Genomic DNA, 19,567 nt, shown 5'->3' with positions numbered 1-19,567 from the left:
CAGACTATAAAAGAGAACCCAACCCAAAAAGTTTGGTTGATTAGTCTGTGGCATTCTGTTAAACTGTTGCTTATGGCGGTCTCTGTGAGCTTCTCAGCGACATTCAGCCAGCCAGGTATCCTGCCTGCAGTAGATGGAATGTGGCAATGGAACGCTGGCTGCGCGTGTCATAATAGGCTCTGAGCCTTTATATACCTGTGCACAGCAGCAGCCACCTTCAGTCTGCTGCTGGACAGCCAGCAGCAGCAGCAGCAGGAGAGGTATGTAATCAGGAGCCCTCCTGCTAAGGGTAGACAGCTGCTCGTTCCACCCCACCCCCCGCCTTAATTGGTTCTCCTCCCTTCCAACGGTGTTGAGGCGGGTGGGAACAGCAGGGGGTGAAGGTGCTGTGTTTAAAGAGGTGGAGTTATGCAGATCTAAAACGCGTGGATTGCAGCAGCAGCAAGCCGAAAAGTGCAGGCATGTAAGGGATCTAGAGGTTGACAACATGTCTTCTTAACGGGAGTCCAGGAGCTCATCTCCACAAATGGACTTTTCAGGATCCTTGGGTGGCTCCGTAGTTTGAAACCAATTCTGGTTATCGCTTCTCGGCCTTTTGGCTAAGATCAAGTGTAGTATCTGTTCTTATCAGTTTAATATCTGATACGTCCCCTATCTGGGGACCATATATTAAATGGATTTTTAGAACAGGGAGATGGAAAAAGAGCTTGCTCTGTCCACTCCACGCATTGACCTGGTATTGCAGTATCTCCAGGACCGGTGCACCCCTTCTTTAATGCAGTTTCTAAAATCAGAAAGAATTGAATTCAATGTTTTTTGTTCATTTTGCTTGTTTGTCGGATTTTGGGATGGACTCTTTGGCTTTGCTTTTCTTCTCCTCATTGGATTTTTCATGTTCAAAGTTGCAGAAGCCAGATTACAAGCTCATTTTGGTTCAACTTCAGCAACTGTGCATTGCATTGCCATGTAATGTGATGCAATGCTATCTTTCTAGCTCTCCCTTTTTACTTCCTTTTGGATAAACAGACATATTAGGCAAGCATTTTGGAGCTTTCACCTAAATAACTACAGGTGGTGAGATAAGCTGCACAATATAATTGACCTTTCAGTATATTGTTGCACACACACCATCTATTTAGCAAATGCCCTTGTTATCAACAGCAGCCTTTTAAACTCACCTGAGCTAACAGGTATGTGCGCTGGTTACTCTGCTGCGCTTAAAATTTCTTTTTTGGTTTGCTACAATGCCTTTTCTGAAACGTTGTCTCCTTCTGCTGGAACACTGACTTCTTTCATTTAATGCCTGCAGACTATAAAAGAGAACCCAACCCAAAAAGTTTGGTTGATTAGTCTGTGGCATTCTGTTAAACTGTTGCTTATGGCGGTCTCTGTGAGCTTCTCAGCGACATTCAGCCAGCCAGGTATCCTGCCTGCAGTAGATGGAATGTGGCAATGGAACGCTGGCTGCGCGTGTCATAATAGGCTCTGAGCCTTTATATACCTGTGCACAGCAGCAGCCACCTTCAGTCTGCTGCTGGACAGCCAGCAGCAGCAGCAGCAGGAGAGGTATGTAATCAGGAGCCCTCCTGCTAAGGGTAGACAGCTGCTCGTTCCACCCCACCCCCCGCCTTAATTGGTTCTCCTCCCTTCCAACGGTGTTGAGGCGGGTGGGAACAGCAGGGGGTGAAGGTGCTGTGTTTAAAGAGGTGGAGTTATGCAGATCTAAAACGCGTGGATTGCAGCAGCAGCAAGCCGAAAAGTGCAGGCATGTAAGGGATCTAGAGGTTGACAACATGTCTTCTTAACGGGAGTCCAGGAGCTCATCTCCACAAATGGACTTTTCAGGATCCTTGGGTGGCTCCGTAGTTTGAAACCAATTCTGGTTATCGCTTCTCGGCCTTTTGGCTAAGATCAAGTGTAGTATCTGTTCTTATCAGTTTAATATCTGATACGTCCCCTATCTGGGGACCATATATTAAATGGATTTTTAGAACAGGGAGATGGAAAAAGAGCTTGCTCTGTCCACTCCACGCATTGACCTGGTATTGCAGTATCTCCAGGACCGGTGCACCCCTTCTTTAATGCAGTTTCTAAAATCAGAAAGAATTGAATTCAATGTTTTTTGTTCATTTTGCTTGTTTGTCGGATTTTGGGATGGACTCTTTGGCTTTGCTTTTCTTCTCCTCATTGGATTTTTCATGTTCAAAGTTGCAGAAGCCAGATTACAAGCTCATTTTGGTTCAACTTCAGCAACTGTGCATTGCATTGCCATGTAATGTGATGCAATGCTATCTTTCTAGCTCTCCCTTTTTACTTCCTTTTGGATAAACAGACATATTAGGCAAGCATTTTGGAGCTTTCACCTAAATAACTACAGGTGGTGAGATAAGCTGCACAATATAATTGACCTTTCAGTATATTGTTGCACACACACCATCTATTTAGCAAATGCCCTTGTTATCAACAGCAGCCTTTTAAACTCACCTGAGCTAACAGGTATGTGCGCTGGTTACTCTGCTGCGCTTAAAATTTCTTTTTTGGTTTGCTACAATGCCTTTTCTGAAACGTTGTCTCCTTCTGCTGGAACACTGACTTCTTTCATTTAATGCCTGCAGACTATAAAAGAGAACCCAACCCAAAAAGTTTGGTTGATTAGTCTGTGGCATTCTGTTAAACTGTTGCTTATGGCGGTCTCTGTGAGCTTCTCAGCGACATTCAGCCAGCCAGGTATCCTGCCTGCAGTAGATGGAATGTGGCAATGGAACGCTGGCTGCGCGTGTCATAATAGGCTCTGAGCCTTTATATACCTGTGCACAGCAGCAGCCACCTTCAGTCTGCTGCTGGACAGCCAGCAGCAGCAGCAGGAGAGGTATGTAATCAGGAGCCCTCCTGCTAAGGGTAGACAGCTGCTCGTTCCACCCCACCCCCCGCCTTAATTGGTTCTCCTCCCTTCCAACGGTGTTGAGGCGGGTGGGAACAGCAGGGGGTGAAGGTGCTGTGTTTAAAGAGGTGGAGTTATGCAGATCTAAAACGCGTGGATTGCAGCAGCAGCAAGCCGAAAAGTGCAGGCATGTAAGGGATCTAGAGGTTGACAACATGTCTTCTTAACGGGAGTCCAGGAGCTCATCTCCACAAATGGACTTTTCAGGATCCTTGGGTGGCTCCGTAGTTTGAAACCAATTCTGGTTATCGCTTCTCGGCCTTTTGGCTAAGATCAAGTGTAGTATCTGTTCTTATCAGTTTAATATCTGATACGTCCCCTATCTGGGGACCATATATTAAATGGATTTTTAGAACAGGGAGATGGAAAAAGAGCTTGCTCTGTCCACTCCACGCATTGACCTGGTATTGCAGTTTCTCCAGGACCGGTGCACCCCTTCTTTAATGCAGTTTCTAAAATCAGAAAGAATTGAATTCAATGTTTTTTGTTCATTTTGCTTGTTTGTCGGATTTTGGGATGGACTCTTTGGCTTTGCTTTTCTTCTCCTCATTGGATTTTTCATGTTCAAAGTTGCAGAAGCCAGATTACAAGCTCATTTTGGTTCAACTTCAGCAACTGTGCATTGCATTGCCATGTAATGTGATGCAATGCTATCTTTCTAGCTCTCCCTTTTTACTTCCTTTTGGATAAACAGACATATTAGGCAAGCATTTTGGAGCTTTCACCTAAATAACTACAGGTGGTGAGATAAGCTGCACAATATAATTGACCTTTCAGTATATTGTTGCACACACACCATCTATTTAGCAAATGCCCTTGTTATCAACAGCAGCCTTTTAAACTCACCTGAGCTAACAGGTATGTGCGCTGGTTACTCTGCTGCGCTTAAAATTTCTTTTTTGGTTTGCTACAATGCCTTTTCTGAAACGTTGTCTCCTTCTGCTGGAACACTGACTTCTTTCATTTAATGCCTGCAGACTATAAAAGAGAACCCAACCCAAAAAGTTTGGTTGATTAGTCTGTGGCATTCTGTTAAACTGTTGCTTATGGCGGTCTCTGTGAGCTTCTCAGCGACATTCAGCCAGCCAGGTATCCTGCCTGCAGTAGATGGAATGTGGCAATGGAACGCTGGCTGCACGTGTCATAATAGGCTCTGAGCCTTTATATACCTGTGCACAGCAGCAGCCACCTTCAGTCTGCTGCTGGACAGCCAGCAGCAGCAGCAGCAGGAGAGGTATGTAATCAGGAGCCCTCCTGCTAAGGGTAGACAGCTGCTCGTTCCACCCCACCCCCCGCCTTAATTGGTTCTCCTCCCTTCCAACGGTGTTGAGGCGGGTGGGAACAGCAGGGGGTGAAGGTGCTGTGTTTAAAGAGGTGGAGTTATGCAGATCTAAAACGCGTGGATTGCAGCAGCAGCAAGCCGAAAAGTGCAGGCATGTAAGGGATCTAGAGGTTGACAACATGTCTTCTTAACGGGAGTCCAGGAGCTCATCTCCACAAATGGACTTTTCAGGATCCTTGGGTGGCTCCGTAGTTTGAAACCAATTCTGGTTATCGCTTCTCGGCCTTTTGGCTAAGATCAAGTGTAGTATCTGTTCTTATCAGTTTAATATCTGATACGTCCCCTATCTGGGGACCATATATTAAATGGATTTTTAGAACAGGGAGATGGAAAAAGAGCTTGCTCTGTCCACTCCACGCATTGACCTGGTATTGCAGTATCTCCAGGACCGGTGCACCCCTTCTTTAATGCAGTTTCTAAAATCAGAAAGAATTGAATTCAATGTTTTTTGTTCATTTTGCTTGTTTGTCGGATTTTGGGATGGACTCTTTGGCTTTGCTTTTCTTCTCCTCATTGGATTTTTCATGTTCAAAGTTGCAGAAGCCAGATTACAAGCTCATTTTGGTTCAACTTCAGCAACTGTGCATTGCATTGCCATGTAATGTGATGCAATGCTATCTTTCTAGCTCTCCCTTTTTACTTCCTTTTGGATAAACAGACATATTAGGCAAGCATTTTGGAGCTTTCACCTAAATAACTACAGGTGGTGAGATAAGCTGCACAATATAATTGACCTTTCAGTATATTGTTGCACACACACCATCTATTTAGCAAATGCCCTTGTTATCAACAGCAGCCTTTTAAACTCACCTGAGCTAACAGGTATGTGCGCTGGTTACTCTGCTGCGCTTAAAATTTCTTTTTTGGTTTGCTACAATGCCTTTTCTGAAACGTTGTCTCCTTCTGCTGGAACACTGACTTCTTTCATTTAATGCCTGCAGACTATAAAAGAGAACCCAACCCAAAAAGTTTGGTTGATTAGTCTGTGGCATTCTGTTAAACTGTTGCTTATGGCGGTCTCTGTGAGCTTCTCAGCGACATTCAGCCAGCCAGGTATCCTGCCTGCAGTAGATGGAATGTGGCAATGGAACGCTGGCTGCGCGTGTCATAATAGGCTCTGAGCCTTTATATACCTGTGCACAGCAGCAGCCACCTTCAGTCTGCTGCTGGACAGCCAGCAGCAGCAGCAGCAGGAGAGGTATGTAATCAGGAGCCCTCCTGCTAAGGGTAGACAGCTGCTCGTTCCACCCCACCCCCCGCCTTAATTGGTTCTCCTCCCTTCCAACGGTGTTGAGGCGGGTGGGAACAGCAGGGGGTGAAGGTGCTGTGTTTAAAGAGGTGGAGTTATGCAGATCTAAAACGCGTGGATTGCAGCAGCAGCAAGCCGAAAAGTGCAGGCATGTAAGGGATCTAGAGGTTGACAACATGTCTTCTTAACGGGAGTCCAGGAGCTCATCTCCACAAATGGACTTTTCAGGATCCTTGGGTGGCTCCGTAGTTTGAAACCAATTCTGGTTATCGCTTCTCGGCCTTTTGGCTAAGATCAAGTGTAGTATCTGTTCTTATCAGTTTAATATCTGATACGTCCCCTATCTGGGGACCATATATTAAATGGATTTTTAGAACAGGGAGATGGAAAAAGAGCTTGCTCTGTCCACTCCACGCATTGACCTGGTATTGCAGTATCTCCAGGACCGGTGCACCCCTTCTTTAATGCAGTTTCTAAAATCAGAAAGAATTGAATTCAATGTTTTTTGTTCATTTTGCTTGTTTGTCGGATTTTGGGATGGACTCTTTGGCTTTGCTTTTCTTCTCCTCATTGGATTTTTCATGTTCAAAGTTGCAGAAGCCAGATTACAAGCTCATTTTGGTTCAACTTCAGCAACTGTGCATTGCATTGCCATGTAATGTGATGCAATGCTATCTTTCTAGCTCTCCCTTTTTACTTCCTTTTGGATAAACAGACATATTAGGCAAGCATTTTGGAGCTTTCACCTAAATAACTACAGGTGGTGAGATAAGCTGCACAATATAATTGACCTTTCAGTATATTGTTGCACACACACCATCTATTTAGCAAATGCCCTTGTTATCAACAGCAGCCTTTTAAACTCACCTGAGCTAACAGGTATGTGCGCTGGTTACTCTGCTGCGCTTAAAATTTCTTTTTTGGTTTGCTACAATGCCTTTTCTGAAACGTTGTCTCCTTCTGCTGGAACACTGACTTCTTTCATTTAATGCCTGCAGACTATAAAAGAGAACCCAACCCAAAAAGTTTGGTTGATTAGTCTGTGGCATTCTGTTAAACTGTTGCTTATGGCGGTCTCTGTGAGCTTCTCAGCGACATTCAGCCAGCCAGGTATCCTGCCTGCAGTAGATGGAATGTGGCAATGGAACGCTGGCTGCGCGTGTCATAATAGGCTCTGAGCCTTTATATACCTGTGCACAGCAGCAGCCACCTTCAGTCTGCTGCTGGACAGCCAGCAGCAGCAGCAGCAGGAGAGGTATGTAATCAGGAGCCCTCCTGCTAAGGGTAGACAGCTGCTCGTTCCACCCCACCCCCCGCCTTAATTGGTTCTCCTCCCTTCCAACGGTGTTGAGGCGGGTGGGAACAGCAGGGGGTGAAGGTGCTGTGTTTAAAGAGGTGGAGTTATGCAGATCTAAAACGCGTGGATTGCAGCAGCAGCAAGCCGAAAAGTGCAGGCATGTAAGGGATCTAGAGGTTGACAACATGTCTTCTTAACGGGAGTCCAGGAGCTCATCTCCACAAATGGACTTTTCAGGATCCTTGGGTGGCTCCGTAGTTTGAAACCAATTCTGGTTATCGCTTCTCGGCCTTTTGGCTAAGATCAAGTGTAGTATCTGTTCTTATCAGTTTAATATCTGATACGTCCCCTATCTGGGGACCATATATTAAATGGATTTTTAGAACAGGGAGATGGAAAAAGAGCTTGCTCTGTCCACTCCACGCATTGACCTGGTATTGCAGTATCTCCAGGACCGGTGCACCCCTTCTTTAATGCAGTTTCTAAAATCAGAAAGAATTGAATTCAATGTTTTTTGTTCATTTTGCTTGTTTGTCGGATTTTGGGATGGACTCTTTGGCTTTGCTTTTCTTCTCCTCATTGGATTTTTCATGTTCAAAGTTGCAGAAGCCAGATTACAAGCTCATTTTGGTTCAACTTCAGCAACTGTGCATTGCATTGCCATGTAATGTGATGCAATGCTATCTTTCTAGCTCTCCCTTTTTACTTCCTTTTGGATAAACAGACATATTAGGCAAGCATTTTGGAGCTTTCACCTAAATAACTACAGGTGGTGAGATAAGCTGCACAATATAATTGACCTTTCAGTATATTGTTGCACACACACCATCTATTTAGCAAATGCCCTTGTTATCAACAGCAGCCTTTTAAACTCACCTGAGCTAACAGGTATGTGCGCTGGTTACTCTGCTGCGCTTAAAATTTCTTTTTTGGTTTGCTACAATGCCTTTTCTGAAACGTTGTCTCCTTCTGCTGGAACACTGACTTCTTTCATTTAATGCCTGCAGACTATAAAAGAGAACCCAACCCAAAAAGTTTGGTTGATTAGTCTGTGGCATTCTGTTAAACTGTTGCTTATGGCGGTCTCTGTGAGCTTCTCAGCGACATTCAGCCAGCCAGGTATCCTGCCTGCAGTAGATGGAATGTGGCAATGGAACGCTGGCTGCGCGTGTCATAATAGGCTCTGAGCCTTTATATACCTGTGCACAGCAGCAGCCACCTTCAGTCTGCTGCTGGACAGCCAGCAGCAGCAGCAGCAGGAGAGGTATGTAATCAGGAGCCCTCCTGCTAAGGGTAGACAGCTGCTCGTTCCACCCCACCCCCCGCCTTAATTGGTTCTCCTCCCTTCCAACGGTGTTGAGGCGGGTGGGAACAGCAGGGGGTGAAGGTGCTGTGTTTAAAGAGGTGGAGTTATGCAGATCTAAAACGCGTGGATTGCAGCAGCAGCAAGCCGAAAAGTGCAGGCATGTAAGGGATCTAGAGGTTGACAACATGTCTTCTTAACGGGAGTCCAGGAGCTCATCTCCACAAATGGACTTTTCAGGATCCTTGGGTGGCTCCGTAGTTTGAAACCAATTCTGGTTATCGCTTCTCGGCCTTTTGGCTAAGATCAAGTGTAGTATCTGTTCTTATCAGTTTAATATCTGATACGTCCCCTATCTGGGGACCATATATTAAATGGATTTTTAGAACAGGGAGATGGAAAAAGAGCTTGCTCTGTCCACTCCACGCATTGACCTGGTATTGCAGTATCTCCAGGACCGGTGCACCCCTTCTTTAATGCAGTTTCTAAAATCAGAAAGAATTGAATTCAATGTTTTTTGTTCATTTTGCTTGTTTGTCGGATTTTGGGATGGACTCTTTGGCTTTGCTTTTCTTCTCCTCATTGGATTTTTCATGTTCAAAGTTGCAGAAGCCAGATTACAAGCTCATTTTGGTTCAACTTCAGCAACTGTGCATTGCATTGCCATGTAATGTGATGCAATGCTATCTTTCTAGCTCTCCCTTTTTACTTCCTTTTGGATAAACAGACATATTAGGCAAGCATTTTGGAGCTTTCACCTAAATAACTACAGGTGGTGAGATAAGCTGCACAATATAATTGACCTTTCAGTATATTGTTGCACACACACCATCTATTTAGCAAATGCCCTTGTTATCAACAGCAGCCTTTTAAACTCACCTGAGCTAACAGGTATGTGCGCTGGTTACTCTGCTGCGCTTAAAATTTCTTTTTTGGTTTGCTACAATGCCTTTTCTGAAACGTTGTCTCCTTCTGCTGGAACACTGACTTCTTTCATTTAATGCCTGCAGACTATAAAAGAGAACCCAACCCAAAAAGTTTGGTTGATTAGTCTGTGGCATTCTGTTAAACTGTTGCTTATGGCGGTCTCTGTGAGCTTCTCAGCGACATTCAGCCAGCCAGGTATCCTGCCTGCAGTAGATGGAATGTGGCAATGGAACGCTGGCTGCGCGTGTCATAATAGGCTCTGAGCCTTTATATACCTGTGCACAGCAGCAGCCACCTTCAGTCTGCTGCTGGACAGCCAGCAGCAGCAGCAGCAGGAGAGGTATGTAATCAGGAGCCCTCCTGCTAAGGGTAGACAGCTGCTCGTTCCACCCCACCCCCCGCCTTAATTGGTTCTCCTCCCTTCCAACGGTGTTGAGGCGGGTGGGAACAGCAGGGGGTGAAGGTGCTGTGTTTAAAGAGGTGGAGTTATGCAGATCTAAAACGCGTGGATTGCAGCAGCAGCAAGCCGAAAAGTGCAGGCATGTAAGGGATCTAGAGGTTGACAACATGTCTTCTTAACGGGAGTCCAGGAGCTCATCTCCACAAATGGACTTTTCAGGATCCTTGGGTGGCTCCGTAGTTTGAAACCAATTCTGGTTATCGCTTCTCGGCCTTTTGGCTAAGATCAAGTGTAGTATCTGTTCTTATCAGTTTAATATCTGATACGTCCCCTATCTGGGGACCATATATTAAATGGATTTTTAGAACAGGGAGATGGAAAAAGAGCTTGCTCTGTCCACTCCACGCATTGACCTGGTATTGCAGTATCTCCAGGACCGGTGCACCCCTTCTTTAATGCAGTTTCTAAAATCAGAAAGAATTGAATTCAATGTTTTTTGTTCATTTTGCTTGTTTGTCGGATTTTGGGATGGACTCTTTGGCTTTGCTTTTCTTCTCCTCATTGGATTTTTCATGTTCAAAGTTGCAGAAGCCAGATTACAAGCTCATTTTGGTTCAACTTCAGCAACTGTGCATTGCATTGCCATGTAATGTGATGCAATGCTATCTTTCTAGCTCTCCCTTTTTACTTCCTTTTGGATAAACAGACATATTAGGCAAGCATTTTGGAGCTTTCACCTAAATAACTACAGGTGGTGAGATAAGCTGCACAATATAATTGACCTTTCAGTATATTGTTGCACACACACCATCTATTTAGCAAATGCCCTTGTTATCAACAGCAGCCTTTTAAACTCACCTGAGCTAACAGGTATGTGCGCTGGTTACTCTGCTGCGCTTAAAATTTCTTTTTTGGTTTGCTACAATGCCTTTTCTGAAACGTTGTCTCCTTCTGCTGGAACACTGACTTCTTTCATTTAATGCCTGCAGACTATAAAAGAGAACCCAACCCAAAAAGTTTGGTTGATTAGTCTGTGGCATTCTGTTAAACTGTTGCTTATGGCGGTCTCTGTGAGCTTCTCAGCGACATTCAGCCAGCCAGGTATCCTGCCTGCAGTAGATGGAATGTGGCAATGGAACGCTGGCTGCGCGTGTCATAATAGGCTCTGAGCCTTTATATACCTGTGCACAGCAGCAGCCACCTTCAGTCTGCTGCTGGACAGCCAGCAGCAGCAGCAGCAGGAGAGGTATGTAATCAGGAGCCCTCCTGCTAAGGGTAGACAGCTGCTCGTTCCACCCCACCCCCCGCCTTAATTGGTTCTCCTCCCTTCCAACGGTGTTGAGGCGGGTGGGAACAGCAGGGGGTGAAGGTGCTGTGTTTAAAGAGGTGGAGTTATGCAGATCTAAAACGCGTGGATTGCAGCAGCAGCAAGCCGAAAAGTGCAGGCATGTAAGGGATCTAGAGGTTGACAACATGTCTTCTTAACGGGAGTCCAGGAGCTCATCTCCACAAATGGACTTTTCAGGATCCTTGGGTGGCTCCGTAGTTTGAAACCAATTCTGGTTATCGCTTCTCGGCCTTTTGGCTAAGATCAAGTGTAGTATCTGTTCTTATCAGTTTAATATCTGATACGTCCCCTATCTGGGGACCATATATTAAATGGATTTTTAGAACAGGGAGATGGAAAAAGAGCTTGCTCTGTCCACTCCACGCATTGACCTGGTATTGCAGTATCTCCAGGACCGGTGCACCCCTTCTTTAATGCAGTTTCTAAAATCAGAAAGAATTGAATTCAATGTTTTTTGTTCATTTTTGTTATGCACACGCCCGGACTGACTGGCGTGTGCGGGTGTTGTGGTTCCACTGGACCATGGACCGGAGAGTGCCTGGAGGGGCGTGACTAAGTATCTGGCCGATCCGACCAAGGTGGCACGACGGCATACGACGCCAGTGCACCAGGGAGAAACCGGGCAGAGGGACCAGGTGCTACTCCAGGTCAAACTCCGGACACGGGGGTTGACCCACACTGGAATTACTGGAACAGGCAGGTTAGGCTGGCACAGACTGGTGGATGTAAGCAAACACGGCAGGTATGCAGAGGGGTGGATACAGGCGAGTATGCAGGCAGGGAGGTACTGGCCGAAAGGACGGGCTGGAGCACAGAAAGGTTAAGACCCAGTACAGACTGGGTCACAGAACCGCAGATGCGGTAGACAACCACAGCAGAGAGGGAACGCCCAAAGCGGTGGGCAAGAACAGAGCAGGACGGGGCTGCAGGAGCAGCGAGCACAAGCAGGGCAGGACAGGACTGCCGGAGCAGCGGGCAGAAGCAGGGCAGGACAGGACTGCCGGATCAGCGGGCAGAAGCAGGGCAGGACAGGACTGCCGGATCAGCGGGCAGAAGCAGGGCAGGACAGGACAGGACTGCCGGAGCAGCGGGCAGAAGCAGGGCAGGACAGGACAGGACTGCCGGAGCAGCGGGCAGAAGCAGGGCAGGACAGGACAGGACTGCCGGAGCAGCGGGCAGAAGCAGGGCAGGACAGGACAGGACTGCCGGAGCAGCGGGCAGAAGCAGGGCAGGACAGGACAGGACTGCCGGAGCAGCGGGCAGAAGCAGGGCAGGACAGGACAGGACTGCCGGAGCAGCGGGCAGAAGCAGGGCAGGACAGGACAGGACTGCCGGAGCAGCGGGCAGAAGCAGGGCAGGACAGGACAGGACTGCCGGAGCAGCGGGCAGAAGCAGGGCAGGACAGGACAGGACTGCCGGAGCAGCGGGCAGAAGCAGGGCAGGACAGGACAGGACTGCCGAAGCAGCGGGCAGAAGCAGGGCAGGACAGGACTGCCAGAGCAGCGGGCAGAAGCAGGGCAGGACAGGACTGCCGGAGCAGCGGGCAGAAGCAGGGCAGGACAGGACTGCCGGAGCAGCGGGCAGAAGCAGGGCAGGACAGGACTGCCGGAGCAGCGGGCAGAAGCAGGGCAGGACAGGACTGCCGGAGCAGCGGGCAGAAGCAGGGCAGGACAGGACTGCCGGAGCAGTGAGCAAGGAGTCAGAGCAGGACGGACAGGGCTCTGTTCACACGGAACAGACAGGAAGGGAAAGGCAGAGCCAGATACCCACAGGGTACTTGCAGTGAAGTAGCGAGGGGACCACAAACTCACAAACGGGAGTACAGAGACAACAAGCAGGAGTTAGGTACGAGTTCAGACTCTGCAGAAAAAGGAAAGGAACAGACAGAGGCAAAACAGGTAAAGGATAGGAGAGAGTTCAGACTGGAACTGAGTGTACGGAAGAGACCGACACTGCAGCGGGATACAGGAGCGGGTCTGGGAATACGGCCCCCAGAGAGGCGGGACGAACAGGCAAGGAGCGTGTTCAGACAGGACAGACAAGATACAGGAACGGATCTAGGTAATCGGCCCCTAGAAGGCGGGAGGAACAGGCTAGGAGCGTGTTCAGACAGGCCTGGAAATACAGCCTCCAGGAAAGGCAGCAGGCAAGAGTACACAGACAGGACTCAGTTCAGACACGGGAACTGATACCACAAGGCAGGAGACATAGACAGGACTCAGTTCAGACACGGGAACAGATACTGCAAGACAGGAGAAATAGACAGGACTCAGTTCAGACAGGAACAGATACCACAAGGCAGGGACACAAACAGGACTCTGTTCAGACGGGAACAGATACCGCAAGGCACAGACAGGCAGATCTAGGAATACGGCCCCTAGAAGGCGAAAGAACAGGCAAGAAGCGTGTTCACAAAAACAGACCACAGTTCAGACACAGAACTGGAAAACAGGCAGGAAAACAGGATAGGACCTGGCATGTCAGAGACAAAAAGCCGACTGACAGGACACAATGCTCAGGCGCCATCTTGAGGAAGAAGGTGGTATAAATACCCAAAGATGGACAGCAATAGGCTGAAGGTGCAACAGGGGCGTGTCCACAGCAGGTACAAGAAACAGGAAGTTCAGCGGGTGTCGCCCTATGCAGCCAAAACAGACAAACAGACAGCAAGGAGGGAAGCCAGAGAGACATTCTGGACTGGAGATCAAGTGCGCGCTCTTGCACAGTGGGAGATGGACCACCATGCAAGGACGCCGCCAGGTATGTTACAGTACCCCCCCCTTACGCCCCCTCTTCTTCAGGCCTGCCAGAATCTTCCGCAGGGAATTCGAGGACCAGTCGTTCACTTCAAGGAGATCACTTCCACTGTCCACAGGAAAAATTGATTTCATCTGGTTAGCTAGGATGCTACCTCCTATCCAGCCATCCCTAGCAACAGACGAAACGGGTGGAGTACCAGGAACAGCACACAAGGAAGTCTCTCTCCACATATTTTCAGGTGGCACCCCAGAGGGTACAGGAGACGACTGGAAGTCCTTCACCGGGTTGGAGGGGGACAGAGACTTGGGGGTAATCTCTGCTTCGAGGTACATCTTGTCAAGCTCACAGGAAGAAATAGACGGGTTATCAGGTACATAATGAGGAAAAGTCACTGTCTCTTTGTTATCTGGTGGTACCCCGGAGAATTCAGGAAACAACTGGAGGTCCTCCGCCGGGTCAGAAGAGTGCAGAGGCTCAGAGAAAACATCTGCTTCAGAGTACACAAGGTCGGACTCACTGGACGAAGCAAGCGAGGTATCAGATCCAGGATATAGGAAAGTCTCTGTCCATTCACCACCAGGTGGCACCCCGAAGGGTTCTGGAGACAACTGGAGGTCCTCCGCCTGGTCGGAGGGGTGTAGAGACTCGGGATTAACCTCTGCTTCGGAGTACACTAGGTTGGACTCACTGGACGAAGCGAGCGAGGTATCAGGTACAGAGTAAAGGAGAGTCTCTGTCCTTTCGCTACCAGGTAGCACCCCGAAGGGTTCTGGACACAACTGGAGGTCCTCCGCCTGGTCGGAGGGGTGTAGAGACTCGGGAGTAACCTCTGCTTCGGAGTACACTAGGTTGGACTCACTGGACGAAGCGAGCGAGGTATCAGGTACAGAGTATAGGAGAGTCTCTGTCCTTTCGCTACCAGGTAGCACCCCGAAGGGTTCTGGAGACAACTGGAGGTCCTCCGCCTGGTCGGAGGGGTGTAGAGACTCGGGGGTAACTACCACTTTGGGGTACCCATTGTCAGGCTCACAGGACGAAGCGGACAAAGTATCGAGTACCGAGTGTAGAGAAGTCTCTCTCCATTTGTCATCGAGTGGTATCCCGGAGGATTCAGGAGGCAACAGGGGGTCCTCCGCCAGGTAGTAGAGGTGCACAGACTCTGAGGTAACCACAGCTTTGGAGCATCCTTGGACATGCACACCGGTTAAAGTGGGTGAAGCATCTGATGCTGGATGCAGGAAGTTCTCCTGTGTGGAGTCTGGATGGGCAGAAGTCTCTTCGGGCAGGAGAACCGGAGCACTACCCACACACATTACCCATTGGGGCTTCTCCGGGATACAGGGAGATGAAGCTTCAGTAGGGACTTCAAGGTTGGGGTCAGGAGGTCTCAGGGAGGACAGACCCTGGCGTGACGGCTTGCCTCTACGTCTAGCACGTCTGGACTGCCTCTTGAGGTTGGGAGAAGTATTCCGGAAAGCGTAGTCACCCTGTGAGGATTCTGGGTGGGCAGTAGTCTCATTGGGCTGGAGGACTATTGCGCTACCCACACACATTACCCATCGGGGCTGCTCCGGGATATTGGGAGGTGAAGCTTCAGCAGGAGCCTCCGGGTTAGGATCATCGAAGACCATTAGAAAGGCCACCAGGAAGGCCATTAGGTCCAGGAGGATCGGATCCCGTGTTTCATATAGGGGGTTGATCCATTCCAAGGCATCACCCGCCAGGTAAGACATAATGAATGCCACCTTAACCCGATCGGTGGGAAAACATAGAGGGTAGAACTTGAAGTGTAGCATGCATTGCTCCACAAATGCACGACTTTGTCTTGGATCCCCATAGTAACGTGGCGGATCCGCAGGAACGAGAGCAGATAGATCCATCTGGACGGGTGCGTAATTCGCCTGGAACTCAGCTGAGAAAAAAAAAAACTTTTATTTATTTATTTTTAATGCATGTATTCGCTGGAAAACTTCTCAGAGAGCGAAGGCCGTGGGGCTCAACGGGAACCATGGCCTGAGCATGCTGTTATGCACACGCCCGGACTGACTGGCGTGTGCGGGTGTTGTGGTTCCACTGGACCATGGACCGGAGAGTGCCTGGAGGGGCGTGACTAAGTATCTGGCCGATCCGACCAAGGTGGCACGACGGCATACGACGCCAGTGCACCAGGGAGAAACCGGGCAGAGGGACCAGGTGCTACTCCAGGTCAAACTCCGGACACGGGGGTTGACCCACACTGGAATTACTGGAACAGGCAGGTTAGGCTGGCACAGACTGGTGGATGTAAGCAAACACGGCAGGTATGCAGAGGGGTGGATACAGGCGAGTATGCAGGCAGGGAGGTACTGGCCGAAAGGACGGGCTGGAGCACAGAAAGGTTAAGACCCAGTACAGACTGGGTCACAGAACCGCAGATGCGGTAGACAACCACAGCAGAGAGGGAACGCCCAAAGCGGTGGGCAAGAACAGAGCAGGACGGGGCTGCAGGAGCAGCGAGCACAAGCAGGGCAGGACAGGACTGCCGGAGCAGCGGGCAGAAGCAGGGCAGGACAGGACTGCCGGATCAGCGGGCAGAAGCAGGGCAGGACAGGACTGCCGGATCAGCGGGCAGAAGCAGGGCAGGACAGGACAGGACTGCCGGAGCAGCGGGCAGAAGCAGGGCAGGACAGGACAGGACTGCCGGAGCAGCGGGCAGAAGCAGGGCAGGACAGGACAGGACTGCCGGAGCAGCGGGCAGAAGCAGGGCAGGACAGGACAGGACTGCCGGAGCAGCGGGCAGAAGCAGGGCAGGACAGGACAGGACTGCCGGAGCAGCGGGCAGAAGCAGGGCAGGACAGGACAGGACTGCCGGAGCAGCGGGCAGAAGCAGGGCAGGACAGGACAGGACTGCCGGAGCAGCGGGCAGAAGCAGGGCAGGACAGGACAGGACTGCCGGAGCAGCGGGCAGAAGCAGGGCAGGACAGGACAGGACTGCCGAAGCAGCGGGCAGAAGCAGGGCAGGACAGGACTGCCAGAGCAGCGGGCAGAAGCAGGGCAGGACAGGACTGCCGGAGCAGCGGGCAGAAGCAGGGCAGGACAGGACTGCCGGAGCAGCGGGCAGAAGCAGGGCAGGACAGGACTGCCGGAGCAGCGGGCAGAAGCAGGGCAGGACAGGACTGCCGGAGCAGCGGGCAGAAGCAGGGCAGGACAGGACTGCCGGAGCAGTGAGCAAGGAGTCAGAGCAGGACGGACAGGGCTCTGTTCACACGGAACAGACAGGAAGGGAAAGGCAGAGCCAGATACCCACAGGGTACTTGCAGTGAAGTAGCGAGGGGACCACAAACTCACAAACGGGAGTACAGAGACAACAAGCAGGAGTTAGGTACGAGTTCAGACTCTGCAGAAAAAGGAAAGGAACAGACAGAGGCAAAACAGGTAAAAGATAGGAGAGAGTTCAGACTGGAACTGAGTGTACGGAAGAGACCGACACTGCAGCGGGATACAGGAGCGGGTCTGGGAATACGGCCCCCAGAGAGGCGGGACGAACAGGCAAGGAGCGTGTTCAGACAGGACAGACAAGATACAGGAACGGATCTAGGTAATCGGCCCCTAGAAGGCGGGAGGAACAGGCTAGGAGCGTGTTCAGACAGGCCTGGAAATACAGCCTCCAGGAAAGGCAGCAGGCAAGAGTACACAGACAGGACTCAGTTCAGACACGGGAACTGATACCACAAGGCAGGAGACATAGACAGGACTCAGTTCAGACACGGGAACAGATACTGCAAGACAGGAGAAATAGACAGGACTCAGTTCAGACAGGAACAGATACCACAAGGCAGGGACACAAACAGGACTCTGTTCAGACGGGAACAGATACCGCAAGGCACAGACAGGCAGATCTAGGAATACGGCCCCTAGAAGGCGAAAGAACAGGCAAGAAGCGTGTTCACAAAAACAGACCACAGTTCAGACACAGAACTGGAAAACAGGCAGGAAAACAGGATAGGACCTGGCATGTCAGAGACAAAAAGCCGACTGACAGGACACAATGCTCAGGCGCCATCTTGAGGAAGAAGGTGGTATAAATACCCAAAGATGGACAGCAATAGGCTGAAGGTGCAACAGGGGCGTGTCCACAGCAGGTACAAGAAACAGGAAGTTCAGCGGGTGTCGCCCTATGCAGCCAAAACAGACAAACAGACAGCAAGGAGGGAAGCCAGAGAGACATTCTGGACTGGAGATCAAGTGCGCGCTCTTGCACAGTGGGAGATGGACCACCATGCAAGGACGCCGCCAGGTATGTTACAATTTTGCTTGTTTGTCGGATTTTGGGATGGACTCTTTGGCTTTGCTTTTCTTCTCCTCATTGGATTTTTCATGTTCAAAGTTGCAGAAGCCAGATTACAAGCTCATTTTGGTTCAACTTCAGCAACTGTGCATTGCATTGCCATGTAATGTGATGCAATGCTATCTTTCTAGCTCTCCCTTTTTACTTCCTTTTGGATAAACAGACATATTAGGCAAGCATTTTGGAGCTTTCACCTAAATAACTACAGGTGGTGAGATAAGCTGCACAATATAATTGACCTTTCAGTATATTGTTGCACACACACCATCTATTTAGCAAATGCCCTTGTTATCAACAGCAGCCTTTTAAACTCACCTGAGCTAACAGGTATGTGCGCTGGTTACTCTGCTGCGCTTAAAATTTCTTTTTTGGTTTGCTACAATGCCTTTTCTGAAACGTTGTCTCCTTCTGCTGGAACACTGACTTCTTTCATTTAATGCCTGCAGACTATAAAAGAGAACCCAACCCAAAAAGTTTGGTTGATTAGTCTGTGGCATTCTGTTAAACTGTTGCTTATAGCGGTCTCTGTGAGCTTCTCAGCGACATTCAGCCAGCCAGGTATCCTGCCTGCAGTAGATGGAATGTGGCAATGGAACGCTGGCTGCGCGTGTCATAATAGGCTCTGAGCCTTTATATACCTGTGCACAGCAGCAGCCACCTTCAGTCTGCTGCTGGACAGCCAGCAGCAGCAGCAGGAGAGGTATGTAATCAGGAGCCCTCCTGCTAAGGGTAGACAGCTGCTCGTTCCACCCCACCCCCCGCCTTAATTGGTTCTCCTCCCTTCCAACGGTGTTGAGGCGGGTGGGAACAGCAGGGGGTGAAGGTGCTGTGTTTAAAGAGGTGGAGTTATGCAGATCTAAAACGCGTGGATTGCAGCAGCAGCAAGCCGAAAAGTGCAGGCATGTAAGGGATCTAGAGGTTGACAACATGTCTTCTTAACGGGAGTCCAGGAGCTCATCTCCACAAATGGACTTTTCAGGATCCTTGGGTGGCTCCGTAGTTTGAAACCAATTCTGGTTATCGCTTCTCGGCCTTTTGGCTAAGATCAAGTGTAGTATCTGTTCTTATCAGTTTAATATCTGATACGTCCCCTATCTGGGGACCATATATTAAATGGATTTTTAGAACAGGGAGATGGAAAAAGAGCTTGCTCTGTCCACTCCACGCATTGACCTGGTATTGCAGTATCTCCAGGACCGGTGCACCCCTTCTTTAATGCAGTTTCTAAAATCAGAAAGAATTGAATTCAATGTTTTTTGTTCATTTTGCTTGTTTGTCGGATTTTGGGATGGACTCTTTGGCTTTGCTTTTCTTCTCCTCATTGGATTTTTCATGTTCAAAGTTGCAGAAGCCAGATTACAAGCTCATTTTGGTTCAACTTCAGCAACTGTGCATTGCATTGCCATGTAATGTGATGCAATGCTATCTTTCTAGCTCTCCCTTTTTACTTCCTTTTGGATAAACAGACATATTAGGCAAGCATTTTGGAGCTTTCACCTAAATAACTACAGGTGGTGAGATAAGCTGCACAATATAATTGACCTTTCAGTATATTGTTGCACACACACCATCTATTTAGCAAATGCCCTTGTTATCAACAGCAGCCTTTTAAACTCACCTGAGCTAACAGGTATGTGCGCTGGTTACTCTGCTGCGCTTAAAATTTCTTTTTT

The 19,567-nt window shown here is 49.2% G+C and overlaps 10 non-coding genes across 10 annotated transcripts; all 10 read left to right on the top strand.

Annotated features, from left to right (window-relative positions):
* The first annotated feature begins 579 nt into the window (after positions 1-579).
* Positions 580-770, top strand: LOC141224829 (U2 spliceosomal RNA). The gene has a single exon (XR_012292160.1). It is a non-coding gene; the product is annotated as a U2 spliceosomal RNA (small nuclear RNA).
* A 1,115-nt stretch (positions 771-1,885) lies between these two features.
* On the top strand, positions 1,886-2,076 carry LOC141224828 (U2 spliceosomal RNA). Its single transcript, XR_012292159.1, has one exon. It is a non-coding gene; the product is annotated as a U2 spliceosomal RNA (small nuclear RNA).
* Positions 2,077-3,188: 1,112 nt separating this feature from the next.
* On the top strand, positions 3,189-3,379 carry LOC141225032 (U2 spliceosomal RNA). Its single transcript, XR_012292358.1, has one exon. It is a non-coding gene; the product is annotated as a U2 spliceosomal RNA (small nuclear RNA).
* A 1,115-nt stretch (positions 3,380-4,494) lies between these two features.
* On the top strand, positions 4,495-4,685 carry LOC141224827 (U2 spliceosomal RNA). Its single transcript, XR_012292158.1, has one exon. It is a non-coding gene; the product is annotated as a U2 spliceosomal RNA (small nuclear RNA).
* A 1,115-nt stretch (positions 4,686-5,800) lies between these two features.
* Positions 5,801-5,991, top strand: LOC141224826 (U2 spliceosomal RNA). Its single transcript, XR_012292157.1, has one exon. It is a non-coding gene; the product is annotated as a U2 spliceosomal RNA (small nuclear RNA).
* Positions 5,992-7,106: 1,115 nt separating this feature from the next.
* Positions 7,107-7,297, top strand: LOC141224825 (U2 spliceosomal RNA). Its single transcript, XR_012292156.1, has one exon. It is a non-coding gene; the product is annotated as a U2 spliceosomal RNA (small nuclear RNA).
* Positions 7,298-8,412: 1,115 nt separating this feature from the next.
* Positions 8,413-8,603, top strand: LOC141224824 (U2 spliceosomal RNA). The gene has a single exon (XR_012292155.1). It is a non-coding gene; the product is annotated as a U2 spliceosomal RNA (small nuclear RNA).
* Positions 8,604-9,718: 1,115 nt separating this feature from the next.
* LOC141224823 (U2 spliceosomal RNA) lies at positions 9,719-9,909 on the top strand. Its single transcript, XR_012292154.1, has one exon. It is a non-coding gene; the product is annotated as a U2 spliceosomal RNA (small nuclear RNA).
* Positions 9,910-11,024: 1,115 nt separating this feature from the next.
* On the top strand, positions 11,025-11,215 carry LOC141224821 (U2 spliceosomal RNA). Its single transcript, XR_012292152.1, has one exon. It is a non-coding gene; the product is annotated as a U2 spliceosomal RNA (small nuclear RNA).
* A 7,698-nt stretch (positions 11,216-18,913) lies between these two features.
* LOC141224820 (U2 spliceosomal RNA) lies at positions 18,914-19,104 on the top strand. Its single transcript, XR_012292151.1, has one exon. It is a non-coding gene; the product is annotated as a U2 spliceosomal RNA (small nuclear RNA).
* Positions 19,105-19,567: the final 463 nt, after the last annotated feature.

Source organism: Phyllobates terribilis, unplaced genomic scaffold, assembly GCF_046119375.1.
Source record: "Phyllobates terribilis strain yellow unplaced genomic scaffold, ASM4611937v1 Scaffold_393__1_contigs__length_1774422, whole genome shotgun sequence".
Classification (NCBI taxonomy): Eukaryota; Metazoa; Chordata; class Amphibia; order Anura; family Dendrobatidae; genus Phyllobates; species Phyllobates terribilis.
Note: the sequence above shows the minus strand (reverse complement) of the source record. Positions and strands in the feature narration are given on the sequence as shown.